This window comes from Conger conger, chromosome 9 (genome assembly GCF_963514075.1).
Source record: "Conger conger chromosome 9, fConCon1.1, whole genome shotgun sequence".
Taxonomy (NCBI): domain Eukaryota; kingdom Metazoa; phylum Chordata; class Actinopteri; order Anguilliformes; family Congridae; genus Conger; species Conger conger.
In genome coordinates, this window is record NC_083768.1 from 53,918,153 (window position 1) to 53,936,037 (window position 17,885).

Below are 17,885 nucleotides of genomic sequence, written 5' to 3' on the forward strand. Positions count from 1 at the left end.
GTTCTTGAGTGGCCCAGCCAAAGCCTAGACATAAACCCCATAAAGCATCTGTGGAGAGACCTGAAGATGGACGTTCACAGACACTTCCCATCCAAATTGACGAAGCTTGAGAGGATCTGCCAGGAAGAACTGGATAAACTGCTGAAATCCAGGATTGCAACTTACCCAAGAAGACTCAAAGCTACAATTGCTGCCAAAGCAGCTTCAACAAATGACTGAATACTTACACAATTCAGATTTCAGTTTGACATTTTTATAAATGGCAGCACGGATGGTGCAGTGGGTAGCACTACCGCCTCACAGCAAGGAGGTCCTGGGTTCGAATCCCCATCGGCCGGGGCCTCTCTGTGCGGAGTGCATGTTCTCCCCGTGTTTGCGTGGGTTTCCTCTGGGTACTCCGGTTTCCTCCCACAGTCCAAACACATGCAGGTTAGGCTGATTGGAGAGTCTAAATTGCCCGTAGGTATGAGTGTATAAGTGTATGAGTGTGTGAGTGTATGGTGTGTGCCCTGCGATGGACTGGCGACCTGTCCAGGGTGTATTCCTGCCTTTCGCCCAATGTATGCTGGGATAGGCTCCAGCCCCCCTGCGACCCTGTTCAGGATAAGCGGGTTCAGATAATGGATGGATGGATGGATGGATTTTTGTAAATGTGAAGAAAAAAAATTCTAAACATGTTTTCAAGTTATCATTATGGGTTCTTGTTGTGTAGATTGATGGCTATTTTATCCATTTAAAATTAAATCCACAACACAATAAAGTGTTTAAAAACTGAAGGGGTCTGAATACTTTCTGAAGCCACTGTAGTTAAGACAATTCCTGGGTATTACTATCGACAGTAATAACAATTGTTCCCCTTCTATTTACAAAAGAATTTAACTACATGTTCCTTGTACAGTCACATATTATAAAAATGTATCTTTAAAAAAAAATGTATTATTCTTTTTTAATATTTTTTTAAATTAAATATATGCCCATGCACAACCTCATTCTCAGGGTTGTGCATGGGTATATATTTAATTTAAAATATATATATATATTTAGGTTGTGTCCCTACCACTTTTGGGCAACCGTTTAATTGTCCCTATGCAGAACTCTGATCTTTCCATTCAGTGAACCTTAAAAATATGAAAATACTGTAGGGGAGACCAGGGTTCAAACTAACATGAGGCATGTTAAAGCGTTTTGTGTTATTGCACTTGAGCAAGAATGATGGGTTTGGTTTCATTTATGTTTTCTCATGTGTGAGTGGCAGGATGATTTGAAGAAATAATAATTTGAATAAAATAATTCTTCATCAAGAATTATTAACAAATCTGTGTTTTAGGAATGTTTTTTCATTAACTGTTTTTTAGATTAACAGATGATGTTTGAACACCACAGACACAATTATCAATTAAATCACTGTCTTGTGGGTTATATAAGGCAGTATAGTATTAGCACAGGTCTCTAACAAGCAGAAACTGTGAACCATGCACAAGTAATGTTTTTGTAAGGCAGATGCGCTATTCCAGTTAATCCAGACACCTTGACACCGTGACCCAAAAAACCCCTTGAGCTAGGTTTTGAAACAGCTGGTCGACCAGTCTGACCAGCTCCATAGGCTAATTCCAGAAGCCCAATGTGTGCAATCTCAACACCGTGTACTTTAACAGTTTTATGTTCGTGGCTATTGTCAGTTGCATCTCACATTTGCTAATTCAGAAACATTTCTGTACATTAGTGAAACATAGCCTTTGCCATATGGCACTTCATATGTCAGTTATCAGTCAGTTATGGGGAAAATGTGACTGATTACTGATCAATAATGCTGGGTGTTATATATAGCATATATATATATTTCCGGAGCACGGAGTGGAGGAGGGTGGTAGTGGAGTTAAGGAGTATGCACTAATGCGGCTAATGGGATGCACTCCTTGTCATGACAGGCTATTTCTGACCGCTTTCAAGATGGCAGTTAGCTCAACCAAAATTAGCTATTGATAGCTAACTATCTTGTTAATTACTAGTAGCTAGAGATAAAACTGTACAAAGCTATAATTAAGCTAGTCATAATATAAAAAAAAAATATATATATATATATATATATATATATATATATATATATATATATATATATATATATATATTTACACCAACTAATGTGTTACTTTCCTAGCTATCTATCTATCTAAACTTCAGGCTTTTGTTGCCCTGCTGCTCTAGGATCTGATTTCGCAAAATATCTAAGGAACATTATGTCTGACCCTGGATAAATGGGTAACATACTTTTCACCACAAAAAACAGCATCTCTGGTTAGTTTGTAGTTATTCTAGCCATCATGTCTGTCGGTGTGTCTTGTTGGGATAGCTGGCTACCTCTATGCTTTTATGCTTAGCTAGCTAGTCTATATTGGCTTGGTGGTAAAGTAACTGCGTTAGCTAGCAACCTGTGTTAAATAGGACAATTTAGCTATCATGGCAACTTCTAGCTAGCTAAGTTATTAAGTCCTGTAAAACATATCCATTAAACCAACAACAGCAGACTTGTTGTCACCGCCAAGCTTACAAAATGACATTGCCTTAATGTAATGTTATCTCGAGATTTGCTGCTATCTACAGCTCGAACATCCTGGCATGAGGCATGACATCCTTTCTGTTCATTCTCTTTCACGGCACGGATGGTGCAGTGGGTAGCACTGCCGCCTCACAGCAAGGAGGTCCTGGGTTCGAATCCCTGTCGGCCGGGCCTCTCTGTGCGATTGGAGAGTCTAAATTGCCCGTAGGCATGAGTGTGTGAGTGAATGGTGCGTGTGCCCTGCGATGGACTGGCGACCTGTCCAGGGTGTATTCCTGCCTTTCGCCCAATGTACGCTGGGATAGGCTCCAGCCCCCCTGCAACCCTGATCAGGATAAGCGGGTTCAGATAATGGATGGATGCCCGCCACTTTATCCTTCATTAACTAGTAACTGTCTCTGATCATGCTATAACGTTAACTAGTTTTAACAGTAGAGTTAGCGTATGGTTGGTTGGTGACGTGGCTAGCTAGCAAACATATATTTAGCTAACCTGTGTAGTCAGCCGCTATTGAAATGATCTTGTGATGGAGCTCCCAAATCCTAACCATAACTGTTAATAAATTAGAAAAGCAACAGACCCTTACTTTCAGAGAAAGTCTTACTTTCTTGTTTTTATCCTTGCTTTTTCTTTCTACTTTGGGCAATGCTGCTACAGCAAGCTGGGAAGAAGAAATGTAATATGCTCACGCAACCCTACATAGGTTTCACCACAAGCAGTGCCATGTAATTCCAATGGAGGGAAGAAGGGTGAAACTGATGTAGGATTAGATGGATGCATTTTTAAATATGGCGGGTGGTCTTTATTTTTCTTAGATTCCTGGAACACCTGTTAAGGCGTGATCATGAACACCACTACGTACCAACATATTTAAATAACAAAATGCACCCCCGGCCCAATGAGCTTATTAGATTTCCATTTTCATCTAAAAACTTCACTTTTGAATGCAATTCACTTGTGATTATCTGCTTACACATATGTACACATATCATACAATGAAATATTAACTGTTTATCGACAAGTTTATACAGTTTAAAGCATTTTTAATTATGAAAAAACTGGTTTAAGCAGGTGTGTTTAATGTTGCGGCTGATTGGTGTATGTAGCACACTATATTTACTTTATATCAGTGGCCACTTTATCTTGCATTCCAAACAAGCAGATATTTTGAGGATAACTTTGTTGTATTAAAAGGTGCTGATTTGAGAAGCTACAGCAACTGTGATTGACCCTGTGGAAATAATTGCTGCCACACAAACACATACACATAGACTGGCCCTGTGGAAATATCTGAATGTGTTTCTAAGCCAAACAGCTTTCGGCATCTAGCATGTGTTGTCGTTAGTGTCATAGTATTTACATGGTCTAGGGTAGCAAGTTATAGAAAGTAAAGCACATGCATCTCTTTCATCTCTTCTCTTTTTGTGCTTGCTTAATGACCCAGCTAACTAGTTGGTTTAAAACAAACTTCCACTTGCAATGGCACAAGCCAAACAGCAGCTGAAAGTTTAGCAAAATCAGCCATCACAATCCTTCCAGACAATTACCGTAACTTCAACTATTTCATTTGGTAAATGGCAGGCATTTATATAGTGCCTTTATCCAAAGCGCTGTACAATTGATGCCTCTCCATTCACCCATTCATACACACACTCACACACCGACGGCGATTGGCTGCCATGCAAGGCCCCTCGTCAGGAGCATTTGGGGGTTAGGTGTCTTGCTCAGGGACACTTCAACACAGCCCGGGCGGGGGATCGAACTCAGTCAGGAAAAGAATGTGGTTCAAGGGGTTCAAGGCTGGTTGGCTACTTCACTGAACCTCTTGCTGCTGTGATGTTTACATGTAATGGCCATTATGTATTTGATAGGTAACAGTCTTAAACTATTTACGGTTCGCTATTATTTTTAAATGGTCAAAAATTGAAATTATATTAGTCATTAATAGTTCAAGTTATTATGGCAAAATTTGTTTAATTTAGGGTGAATGAGTTTATTCAGAACGCAAGTGGAATATTGTAAAATGCAGATTTTGAAATGGTTTACTTTCTGATAACACAGAAAGTAAACTTTCTATATAAACAGTGGTTGCCATCATTCAACACAAAAACTATGTTTAAAGTGAGAGATAATGTCATAATGGTTGGCAAAAGCCGAAAAAGACAGGAAATTCAACCCAAAAACTGTTTTAAAGAAGAGATAAAGTATAGAAGCACATGCAGGCAATGGCTTTCCTCTACGCTTCCATGGAGAGCAGAAGGTAGTTATCTTAATGTCAGCAAAAGTTAACTTCTCTTGAAGTGGTTATGTTAGTGTTGCTTCTTGTGGGTTCCAACAGAAAATAATTACCCTGATCCTTACATTGATATTGATATAATATGGATAAAAGTATATTTGAGACAACATATGTGAATTGATGGTATGTAATAAGCTTAGCATAAACATGGCAGTAACGGCCTGTCTACTCATTTTCAGTTTTCTTGCACCCTGTTCACGTTTGTTTTTTGTGTAGCATGGTCTGTATGTATATAAAATTGATGCAAATAGTAAAACCAATAAATACACACTTATTATCCCTGTTGGCTGACATGCCAATAGAAAAATAAATCACGCACATCTGCTTGGAAATCAGGAGGGAGGACTATGGTATAGTCTGAAAATGTGTGTTTTTAGTCTGTGTCGAAATATGGGGAGGGATTCTGCCACCACAAGGTGACCTGACAGACAGGAAAGGTCTTGCTGGGGTGTAGGGAGCAATTCAGGATTGGATGTAAAGTGGGGCAGTCCCCTTAGCAGTCTGTCTTCTGCCCTCAGCTATGTGGCTCTACACAGCCTAGACAGCGAGCTAAACAAAGTGGCAACTTCTCAAGACACTGGAGATGGGTTTCGTAGTGTTTACTGAACCACAATTTGTAAAACTGAAAATACAAAAAAAAGATATGTTTTCAATAAACAAGCATCATTTTGTGCTTAAACAATGGCATATTTCTAAATCATATACTCCAAGTTTACTAGTAATTCCAGCATTTTCTATGCCCCAACCGAAGCTAGTCATCGCTTAGCATTGCTAAATATGTGGCTGTCGCCTTAACCTAAAACATTGCTAACATTCAAGCTATCATGTAAGACTACAAATAATAAATGTCTAAAGCTTTATCCTTAATGTTAGATGACTTAACACTTACAGACTGTCTCGTGTCAAAACACAGTACGTATCACCGAAGACACAGAATTTTCACCGTCTTCACTATACTGAGAACTTGATAACAAAAACACTTCTCGAACTTACTTAAGCATAACGCTGATGCATGTTTGCGCCACCTAGATGGCAGTGTTCCTCCACAAACTACGCAACAAACCGAGAGACAGAATACTCCCCGCCTGACATCTTAAGGATGTCAACCCCAAACCTTGTATATAACCAAAAATAAAATAAAAATGAGTTCACAGTCTCTCAGTGAGTGTCCTTTGATACTAAAAGGATGACTTCGCTTATAGGGCGCAAGTAAAGTCTCTGTTCACCCTTCCGACTGACCTTTACCTCGACCTTCCTCACTCTGCCGTCCTCACTGGGAAAAGTTTGGTTGATGATGCCGACTGGCCAGTTGTTCCTTTTTTCCTGTCCCTCCCTCAGCAAAACCACGTCTCCCTCATGCAGGTTTGGTCTTGCGGTCTACTATTTCCGTCGATCTTGTAGCCCACTAATGTATTCTTTCCTCCAGCGTCCCCAGAATACATTGGCCAAGTACTGCACAGGCCGCCACTGTGTCCTGAAAAGGTCACGACTTTCAAATTGACCTGGTGGCACTGGCGGTGTGCCATGCTTTTGTGTGAGCAACATTGTAGGGGTCAGAATCACAGGGTGTTGTGGGTCTGTGGAAACTGTTGTGAGCGGCCGTGCATTCACTATTGCAGTCACTTCAGCCATGAATGTTACCAGCACCTCATGAGTTAGCTTGGCATTGCCGTGCTGCAGAAGCATTGCATCCAGAATTCGACGGGACACTCCAATCATCCATTCCCAGGATCCGGCCATGTGCGAAGCATGAGGAGGATTAAACTGCCACTGGCAACCACTGTTCTCAAGGTAGGTTTGAATGTTCTTATTGTGGCATCCTTTCTTGTCAATCTGTAGCTCTTTGCAAGCACTCACAAAGTTGGTTCCGCAATCAGATCTGAGAAGTTTTGCGGCACCTCTGATAGCAAAGAAGCGGCGCAGGGCGTTGATAAATGATGATGTGTCCATTGATTCAATGATTTCAATATGTATGGCACGTATGCTCATACAAGTGAAAATCACTGCCCACCTCTTGGCCTCTGCTTGACCTCCCCTTGTTTTCCTTACTGAGACAGGCCACGGGCCAAACACATCTAGGCCCACAGATGTGAATGGAGGGTCCGTGCATAGTCTGTCCTCTGGTAAGTCAGCCATGATCTGTTCTTGTTGTTTGCCTCTCAGTCAGCGACATGTGACACAATTGAAAATCGTACTGCTTAGGCTCTCTTTCCTCCTACTATCAAAAATCCAGCGGCTCTGACAGCCCCTTCAGTGAAATGTCTACCTTTGTTGTACGTCGCTCTGGATAAGAGCGTCTGCCAAATGCCAATAATGTAATGTAATGTACCCTGGTGATACACCTTATCATGGAAGTGCCTGACAATCAGCTCAGTCACATGATGTCTCCCTGGGATGAGAAGTGGATGCGTTTCTTCTGAGGTCCACTGTGCTCTTTTCAGTCGACCTCCCACTCTGAGAAGTCCACTTGTGTCCACGAATGTTGTTGAGAGGGCTAGATTGTTTTACAGCCTCACCTCGGTCCAGGTGTTTCAAATCATCGGCAAAGGCCTCTCTCTGAACAATGTGGATGACTATGGCTCTGGCCCGGTGAAGCTGAGCCTCACCAAGGTGCAAACTGCATTCATGCCAGCCTTGACACATGCTCTCGGGTCTGTGTTTGGAAGACTTAACTATGTGTTGCAGCCTAGCAATTGCCCTAAGCAGGAGATTCCAGCTGGAAAATCTCTCAAATCTTGCACTTCCTAAATGACCTCCTGACACAATGGTGGAGCAGGTCACGACGTCTGGCCGCAGTTCTAAGTCTGTCTCCGGGTCAACGAGGTTGAATGGCATCTCCTGCATTCGACTTTGTTTGGAGTTAGTGAGGAAAGCTGGTCCACTCAGCCATGTGGAGGATGACAGCTGCTCGGCAGGAAGTGCCCTTGTGGCATGATCAGCTGGATCTAGATGAGTGGGTACGTAATGCCACTGACGTGTTCGTGTAGATCGCCTGATACGTTCTACTCTGTTATGAACGTAAACATAAAACCGTCTCTTCTCATTAAAAATGTAGCCCAGTACCACTTTTGAGTCTGTAAAGAAAATACACATCATCCACCTCCATATCCAGCTCTTCTTGAACCAATTCCGCTACTTCCACAGCCAGAACTGCTGCGCAGAGCTCCAGTCTCGGAATGGTGATGTCTGGTTTTGGAGCAAGCCTTGCTTTTCCAAAGAGGAAGCCTACTTCACTGTGGCCCTCTGCATCTGTTAGTTTCAAGTAGGCTACAGCGCCCACAGCCTTAGTAGATGCATCACAGAAAATGATGATCTCTTTTCTCTGTGCTGCTGATGAGGGAATTGTGGTGTACATTCTTGGGATGTTCAACTGTTGTAAGTGTTTCAGAGAGTTCTTCCACTTTTCCCACGAGTCCTGTTTTCCTTTTGGCAGCTGAGCATCCCAATCACAAGTATCAGAAGAGATATCTCTCAGAATAGCACGACCTTCAATGCTGACAGGCACTGCAAAGCCAAGGGGGTCATATAGGCTGTTAATAACTGGCAGCACACCACGTTTTGTGAATGGCTTTTCACTGATTGCCACCTGGAACATAAACAGGTCTGCAGAGAGATCCCATCCCAATCCTAAACTACGCTGCATAGGTGGGGAACTTTGCCCAAGTTCGAGGTCCTGTGGGCAGGAAGCAAGGTCTTCATCTGGGAAGGCGTCTGTGATGGTTGGGCTATTGGATGATATCTTGTGCAGGCATATGTTTGCTTGTGCTAGCATTTTCTGAGCAGCACATCAGTGGCTTCAGTCTCAGTAGAGAATGATTTCAATCCATCATCCACATAAAAGTGGCGTTCTATGAATAGCCTTGCGTCCCTTCCGTACTCCTTTTCGCATTCAATGGCTGTCCTTTTCAGCCCATAGATAGCAATTGATGGTGATGGGCAATTTCCAAATACATGGACCCTCATTCGGAACTCTGCAATTTCTCCATCTAGGTCATGGTTCTGAAACCACAAAAAACGCAGGTAATCACGGTGATCTTTTTTGACAACAAAATTGTGGAACATTTGTTCTACATCTGCCATCACTGCATAAGGCTCAAGTCTGAAACAGACGAGCACACCTACAAGGGTGTTGTTCAGATCTGGGCCTTTGAGTAGCACATCATTGAGGGATACATTGTTGCATTGAGCACTTGAGTCAAAGACTATCCTGATTTTCCCTGGCTTTTGAGGATGGTAAATGCCAAAGCTGGGGAGATACCAACACTCTTGTCCGGTTTTAACAGGAGGGGCTTTTTCTGCATGCCCTTTGCTGAACATCTTCTCCATAAACTCCACGTAGTGGTTGTTCATTTCAGTCTTCTTTTTCAATGTTCGCCGAAGTGACATGAGGCGATGGAGGGCTTGGTCTTTATTGCTGGGTAGGCGTTGTCGTGGAGAATGAAAAGGAAGTGGGGCTACCTAGTTGTTTGCCTCATCTTTGTAGAATCCTTCATGCATGATGTTCATAAACAGAGAGTGCTAACCTTTCATCGTCAACTGTTTGCTTGAAGATAAGTGTGCCTACATCACCTTTAGTCAGTGTATTTTCAATGAGGGGGCAGGTGTCTGTGAGCCTCTCCTTGATAACAATTCTGTTCTCACAGGGGGTGAAAAAACTGGGTCGTCCACTCTCAAGTATGCTTGTCTTGAAAGAGTTCACAGTAGGTTTATGAGCTCCTGTGAGGCAAACATCCCCTATGATCACCCACCCCAAATCAAGGCATTGAGCATAAGGTGCATCGTGTGGGCCGTTGAGCTGATTACGCGCCTTGTGAGCTCGAATGATGTCCCTACCAAGGAGGAGGAGAATCTCTGAGGAAGGATCTAGTGGGGGTATCTGAGATGCGATGGGTTGAAGATGAGGGTGGTGGGCCGCAGCCTCTGGAGTCGGGATCTCCCTCCTATTGTCAGGAATCTGGTTGCATTCAGTGAGCACTGGTAATGATATTGACACATTTCCATCCATTCTTTCAATGATGAAGCTGCTAGCTCTCCTTCCGCTGGTGTTTGTTACACCAGAATATGTCTGCATTGTGTAGGGCAAGGTTTCACCTTGAACACCAAACATGTCAAAGAAGCTAGATCGTGCTAATGACACATTACTTTGGTCATCTAACATTGCATACATTTTCCTCTTCTTTTCAGGGTGTGCAGTAGGGTACACGTTGACCAGGCAAATCTTAGAACATGACTTCCCTTGGTGTCCTTTACCACATACCTCTGTGCAACTGGATGTGGTGACAGTGGAATGTGGGTGTTCCTGCTCCCCGCCGTGACCCTCTGTAGGTGTGTTGGGCTCTTTTGCTGTCCATGGTGGTTGTGGGTCAAACTCTTTCAGCACCCATGGCGGTGGGCCAGCATGCAATGCTGAAACATGACTATTGCTGTTGCACTCTGAACAGTGAATCACTGCTTTACAGTCTCTGGCCCTATGATCTGTAGACATACAGCACTTGTAACAGATTGAGTGTTCTTTAAGCAAACTTTTTCTCTCATCTAATGTCTTCATTCTAAAACCTCTACATTTAGCAAGTGAATGTGGCTTCAGATGAATGGGACACTGCTTGTCTGGACCAGGTGGCGGCAAATCAGCCTTGTTGGGTATCTCTACCTGTGTTTTGTCTGCTGTGAAAGGAACTCAGGCTTTGGTTTGCGGAGGTGCCTTTTCTGCTTTGAGGAACAGAGTGTTATTGTTTTGTAATGTGAAGCTGGGATCAGGTCTTCATTTCTGCATGACTATTTACAAACTCTACAAAGTAAGAAAAAGGCGGGTAAAAGGCATTGTGTTCTCTCTTATATCTTGTTCCTTGCTTGATCCATGCCTCTTGGAGATCATCTGGGAGCTTTTCCACAATGGGGTTTATTCCTCTTGATGTGTCCAAGAAACTGAGGCCTGGCAGATAACCTTCATTCTTTGCTGCTTGTAGTTCAAGAAGAAGATCTGCTAGCTCTTGTAACAGATGGTTGTCTTTACGAGAGACCTGGGGAAAAACCTCCAGACGCTTGAACAGAGATGCTTCAATGACTTCTGATGAGCTGTAATTTTTGTCCAATCTTTGCCACAAACGCCTAAGACCTGTCTCTGGATCATTCACGTGGACTGCTCTGATCCTCAGAGCATGCTGAAGAGATTCCCCTTCGAGCCATTTTGTGAGTAAATCAAGCTCCTCGCTTGCCTTTAAGTTCAGTCCTTCAATGCCATTGTGAAACATAGACTTCCAAGCGATGTAGGTCTCTGGCTTGTTGTCGAACACCTTGAACGCCGTGGTCAGAAGGTCACGGCGTGTAAGGTAAGCAGCGAGTTCTGACATTTCAGTTGGCCTGGGGCTTGATCTATCTCGGATACGTTTGTTGTCTGTTTCAAAGTCTGCTCTGTTGAAAACAGGTGAGGCATAACTAGGCTGCCATCTACCTGGAGTCTCTGCGAAACACCCCGGGATGTATCCTGTGGCTGCTGCATACCCTGGTGTAAATCCGGTAGCCGCGGCACACCCGGGTGTGCTTCCAGACGCTGCGGCATTCTCAGGTGAACATCTAGTGGTGGCAGTCCACCCAGGTGTGTTCCCAGTTGCATGTGGCATACGATAATCCAGCTCATGTATATCATGGTACTTTGATGGAGACACTTCACGGTCCCTTTTAAATTCAGAGTCATTGTTGAAGTGGGTTTTGATATATTGCTCAACGTGTTTAAGTGGCGCAGGTGTGGTAACAGGGATACCGAGGCCGGTTACTTCGGTGTGTTTATTTGGGCTTTCAGCTGCCTCCTCGAGGACTATTGCCGCAGCGTGGGCAGCTTCGCTTTCAGCTGCCGCCTCGAGGACTATTGCCGCAGCGTGGGCAGCTTCGGCTTCTCCCTCTTGTTTCAGAGCATTAAGCCGCACTTCTATCTGTGCCTTCTCGACCTCCATGTCAATTTGGTGTTTGGCAAACTCAGCCTTGGTGCGGGCGGCTTCAGCTGCAGCCCGTGCTTGTGCTGCAGCTAGGCTAGCGCTTGACTGATTTGATCTGGCTGATCCACAATCTGACCTGACTTCCAGCTGAGAAAAGGGAGGTGATTTATCCTTGCCGGGCATTTTGGAGAAGAGGTCCTCGGCGAGGCACTTGACGTATGGCAAGTCTTTTTACTCTTCTGCCCTCAGCTATGTGGCTCTACACAGCCTAGACAGCGAGCTAAACAAAGTGGCAACTTCTCAAGACACTGGAGATGGGTTTCGTAGTGTTTACTGAACCACAATTTGTAAAACTGAAAATACAAAAAAAAGATATGTTTTCAATAAACAAGCATCATTTTGTGCTTAAACATTGGCATATTTCTAAATCATATACTCCAAGTTTACTAGTAATTCCAGCATTTTCTATGCCCCAACCGAAGCTAGTCATCGCTTAGCATTGCTAAATATGTGGCTGTCGCCTTAACCTAAAACATTGCTAACATTCAAGCTATCATGTAAGACTACAAATAATAAATGTCTAAAGCTTCATCCTTAATGTTAGATGACTTAACACTTACGGACTGTCTCGTGTCAAAACACAGTACGTATCACCGAAGACACAGAATTTTCACCGTCTTCACTATACTGAGAACTTGATAACAAAAACACTTCCCGAACTTACTTAAGCATAACGCTGATGCATGTATGCGCCACTAGATGGCAGTGTTCCTCCACAAACTACGCAACAAACTGAGAGACAGAATAGTCTGGAATGCCAACACTAGCGCCTTGAAGCAGATGCATGCAGCAATGGAGGCCAATGAGGAGTGGGGTGACATGAGCCGACCTGGGCTGACTGATGGTCAAAACATTATATTTAGCATTCTCAATAATGATAATTTATTGCATAATAATTGGGCATTGAAAAGAGACCCGTGGATAATAAAAAATAAAATAAAATAAAAAATACCCAGAGTTATAGCCCAATAGCCAAGGCTTATGAACGGCACTGCTTACCAGAGCAGGATCAATAACATGCGCTACAAAAGTCTCTTGTTCTTATCTGTTGCTGTGGAGAAAGTGAAATCCATCGTGCCAGCAAGGGTGGGCTCATGAGAGCTGGGTATTACCAGTGCTCACATTTGCCACCTGGTGGTGGTTCAGCAAACAAACAAACCCTAAAGCAATGGAGAGAGAGAGACCAGCAGCCATTGCAGATTATCATCTAATCTAGCACTGTTAGGCTGAAAGTGGGGCAGGATAGACCTATTGGAGCAGCATCTGGGCTTTTTTTCCTACTCTCTCTCCTTTTTCTTCTGAAATTTTAATCAAGACGTACAGTTAGCAATTTTTTCTTTTTTTTTTCTTTTTTTTAATCTAGGCCAAGAATATGCGCTACCTGGATTGTGAAATTCCCAATTTCATGTTCATGAAAGGGATTGAAGAGCAACCTTTATTGATTATGTTAAGGGTAGATTCATTGTCACAAATCATGATTTCTTCCTGGACCATTGCTTACTCCAAAGAATGGAAGCTACGACTGTAGATTATAATTCAAGCAATGCTGAGGCTTTAATATTGGCCAGATATTGCTGATACCGCCGAAATCAGTTGAGGGGGCTGCATCAGTAAACATTTTTACTGACGTTTCTATGCAATCGTTATAGAAAAAGGAAATTCCATTTAACTTATTTAACAAGTACGACCAGAATCTTTAAATCATCCCTCATCTAGAAGGATTAATGGTGTAGACTCTCTGCGGATTTAGAGAGGTCAAGTAACCTGGAATTAAAAGAACAGGAATAATGGATAGCGAAATTTAGATGCCATATCAGAGTGAGTAACTCTCCTTTAATGTCTGATTGCATTTGAGAGAAGTGACTGGTGTATTCTCTGATGCAAGCTAGTTTATCGGGAGGCATATTTTTCTAGAGTCTAGAGTAATACCTAAGAATTCTAGACAGTGAGTTTCTTCTGAAAGAGGGACACCGAGTTTATAAATGTTTCTTTTAATGTGTGAGTCCAAAGATCTGCACCACATTCAGCCCACGAGTAGAGGCGCTGCCTCAACATAGACCAGCAAAGAGGTGCTGCCCCTCGAAATGGAGAGAGCAAAACATTTATTTAAACAGAAACAGAGGCGGGTTGAACATCCTGTTGCAAACCATAGGCAGACTGGCTGACACCCATGAAATGGGAGCAAACATACCTCAAGGCCTGTTGTAAACGTTGTACACGATTGGGAGAAAACATAGCGTTCAACACTGAAACAGTATCAAAATCATTTCAGATTTTAGTTTATTATAATCCAGCCTGGTGCTTTAGAAAGGATATCGAAGCAACCAAAAATAAGCCTTATAGTGAAATAAATGTATTACTCCAAGAGCCTTTCGCTACTGATTTAATACATTGTTGTGGTCTACAGTAACATAGAAGAGTGAAAAAGGTTCTAAGTGAATGAGGATATTAATGCTTTGAAACATTGTCAATTGAAGGGGAGCAGGGATCTATGAAGAGGCATTGCTTTCCAGAATATTACCACAGCCAGACTACAGTGGTGACCGCTCTCCTGGGCAGGAAGGCCTTGTTGATGGGTGGTTGGGGGCTGGAGTACCGGAGAATCTTGCAGACGGCTCTGCTTTGTCGGGTAGTATGGAGAGGGTTGCCGTAGGAAGATGCTGGGACTCCTAGCTTGGATCCTAGCATTCATATCTGAAGCAATCCTTGGACTAAAGTGGACAGGACCGGGTTGCTGGCCATTTGCTGTTGTTGGAAGTCAGTGGCAGATTGGACCCTAGGCTGTTTGGAGGCTGGTGCTGTAGAACTGGAACCCCAGGCTTTCCGCCAAGTGGCTGTAGGGGAAGATATAATCTCTGGCGGACAGGAAATATGCTCTCTGAAACTGGAAAGCTCTTTGAGCAAATGATCCAGGGGAGCTTGAATGCCGCGGCTGTTTATGGCGGAGAGATTTTTTTTCTTGGAGGGAGACATGTTGTCTAGCTGCCGACCTGGAGCTGCATCGAGAGGGAAGAGGACCTACAGTGGCGGCCCTTGAGGAGATAGCTGGGTGTCTCCTAGGAAATTGTGTTTAGCTGCAGGCTTTGCTCAAGATCGATGCTTGACATGATGATGATAAAGCACAGGGTGAGAAACATTTTAAATATATACGATTCTTTGGTAAACACATACCATATCGGGAGAGATAGCTGTTGTTCTAAAGCGAGCTCAGCAGTGAAAAGGAATGTCAGGGGAACAGCATAAAAGAACCTCCTTCAATCAGAGAGCAAGACCTACATGGCAGAGTTACTAGAAAGAAGCCTTTCCAGCCTCATTCCATTGTGTGCATGTTCCAGGAGCAGCCCGCATTCCGCAAGCACGTCTTCCATCAGAACGATCACCTTCCACAAGCAGGTCTTGTTTCCGAATGAGGATCTTAAAGGCAGGAATCACCCCACATATTATGGGAGAACTGAGACAATCATAACATTCTCACTTTTACTCAATTACTCAAAGGTATGCCACTTCAGAGAGTGTACAGTGGGGTGCAGAAATTTGGGCACCCCTGGTTTAAATGTCTGTTATAATGAATCTGTATGCAATCGAAAGCAAACCTACACTCAAAATGGTATAGAGTTAAACAAGATTGCTTTTTATTTTTATTTTTTACAATATGAGAAAATGGAAGATAAATCGAACAGTTGAAGTCAAGGCAAGGTGTGGAAGACCAAGAAAGATTTCAAATAGAATGGGCCGAGACTTGGTGAGAAATTTTCAGAAGAACCCTCAGATCACTGCAAAAGAGCTGCAGACACAGGTCTAGCTGTACACAGGACAACAATATACAATGTACATTAAACAACAAAGACCTACATGCAGAGTTACAAGAAAGAAGCCTTTCCTGCAAACTTGACACAAAATTAAGCATCTGAAGCATTGAGAAGACTGATGCCTTTTTGGAATAATGCGCTTTGCGCTGACAAAACCAAAATTTTACTTTTTGGCCACCACCAAAGAAGGTATGTTTGGAGAAAAAAGGGTGAGCTTGGAGGTGGATCCATTATGCTTTGGGGTTGCGTGGCAGATGGGGGCACAGGAAATATTGTGCGAGTGGAAGATTCCACCAAATATCAAGAAATTCTAGAGGCTAACGTTCGAAGGTCAGTCCAGACATTAAAGTTGAAGAGAGGTTGGGTATTCCAGCAAGACAATGATCCAAAGCATACGTTGAAATCAACAATGAAGTACCAGGAAAGACAGATTAAGGTTTTGGTTGGCCACCACAGTCCCCAGACTTACATTTTACATTTTACATTTTAGTCATTTGGCAGAAGCTTTTAATCCAAAGCGATTTACAAGTGCATAGGTTTTTCCACAGGTTAAAACATCAAATCCATAAGTAGTAAAATACACATGAAGGGCTATTCTAAAGAAAAATACAGTCATCGTAAATGCAATTTTTTTTGACATTTTCTTTTGGGTTAGACAAGAGGGAGCGCAGATCAGAGTGGTCTTGCTGAGGAGTAGGGAGTGATTAAGGATTGTATGTAAACTGGGGCAGTCCCCTCAATAGCCTGAAATGCCAACACTAGGGCCTTGAAGCAGATGCGTGCGGCAATAGGAAGCCAGTGAAGGCCAATGAGGAGTGGGGTGACATGAGCCGACCTGGGGGGGGCTTGATGGCACAAGCTGGGAGACCAGCTAGGAGGGAGTTGCAGCAATCCAGGCGGGAAATGACGAGCACCTGGACTTGGGGCTGGGTGGCTTTCTCCATCAGGAGATGACGGATATAGCGTATATTGTAGAGGAAGAACCTGCAGGTTCTGGCAGTGGAGGATACATGTGGAGCAAGGGTGAGGAGGTTATCAAGAGTCACCCTAAGATTCTTGGCCATATGGGAGGAGGATACTACAAAATCCTCAACAATCAGTGAGAGGTCGATTGTCAGAAAGGACTTAGTAGGGATGTAGAGAAGCTCAGTCTTGGCCAGGTTAAGCTTCAGGTGGAGGGAAGTCATCTACGCAGAGATATCAGCCAAGCAGGCAGATATCTGTGTGGTGACCTGGGTATTAGGGGGGGAAGGAAAGAAAGAGTTGAGTGTCATTGGCATAAGAATGGTAAGAAAAGCCATGGGAAGAGATAACAGAACCAAGAGACATGGTGTATAGAGAGAAGAGGAGAGGACCGAGAACTGAGCCCTGCGAGTGAGTGCAGATCCTGTGACACCCATCCCAGTCAGCGATGAGAGCAGAATCTCATGTTTGACTGTATCGAAGGCTGCCGACAGGTCAAGGAAGATGAGGACAGAGGAGAGGGATTTGGCTTTAGCAGGGTGGAGTGCCTCAGTGACCGCGAGTAGGGTGGTCTCAGTGGAGTGGCCACTCTTGAAGCTGGACTTGAACACTCGGTTCATATGATGCAACACAGGTTATATATAACATGCATGTTTAATTCAGCAACCAATTAGGAATGCCGTCACATTTGGCACCTGGTGGTGGCTGTGTGAACAACAAGTGGTTACTGTGGAAAAACCAGAAAATATATGCAAATTTGCTGCTGTCTGACAGATCTCACGAGGGGGAGAGCGCCAAATGAAACACAAAACCACAGTAAATAAAGAGGTGATGAGAAATCTTTCCCTGAAAGATTAAAAAAAAGTGTTTATACTTTAGCAGTTCTAACAGAATCTGTGTTCTCTGCTTGTGAACACATGAAATTTAAAATGGAAGAAACAGTACAGTGATAACTGTAATATTATCTCAGTGGAGCTGTGGGTGGTGTGACCTGATGATTTATTACTTGTGAACTGTGTGATCTAATCTCAGCTCTTAATTGTGTAGCACCTAACTCATAAGGAAGTTAATTTAAAAAAACTTAATCAGTCAGTAAGAAGATGCACATGAAGGTGGAAAAAACTGAACAATGTTTGCAAAGCCTGGAAAAAAGGCAACGCGTGTGCACTGAAGACAGCGTTGCAGTGTTATGAAGGTTGATGTGGCAGGGTGACGTGCCCTCTCTAGCATTTCAATTACATGTGTGTTCTACTTGGAGTTTTTGAAAG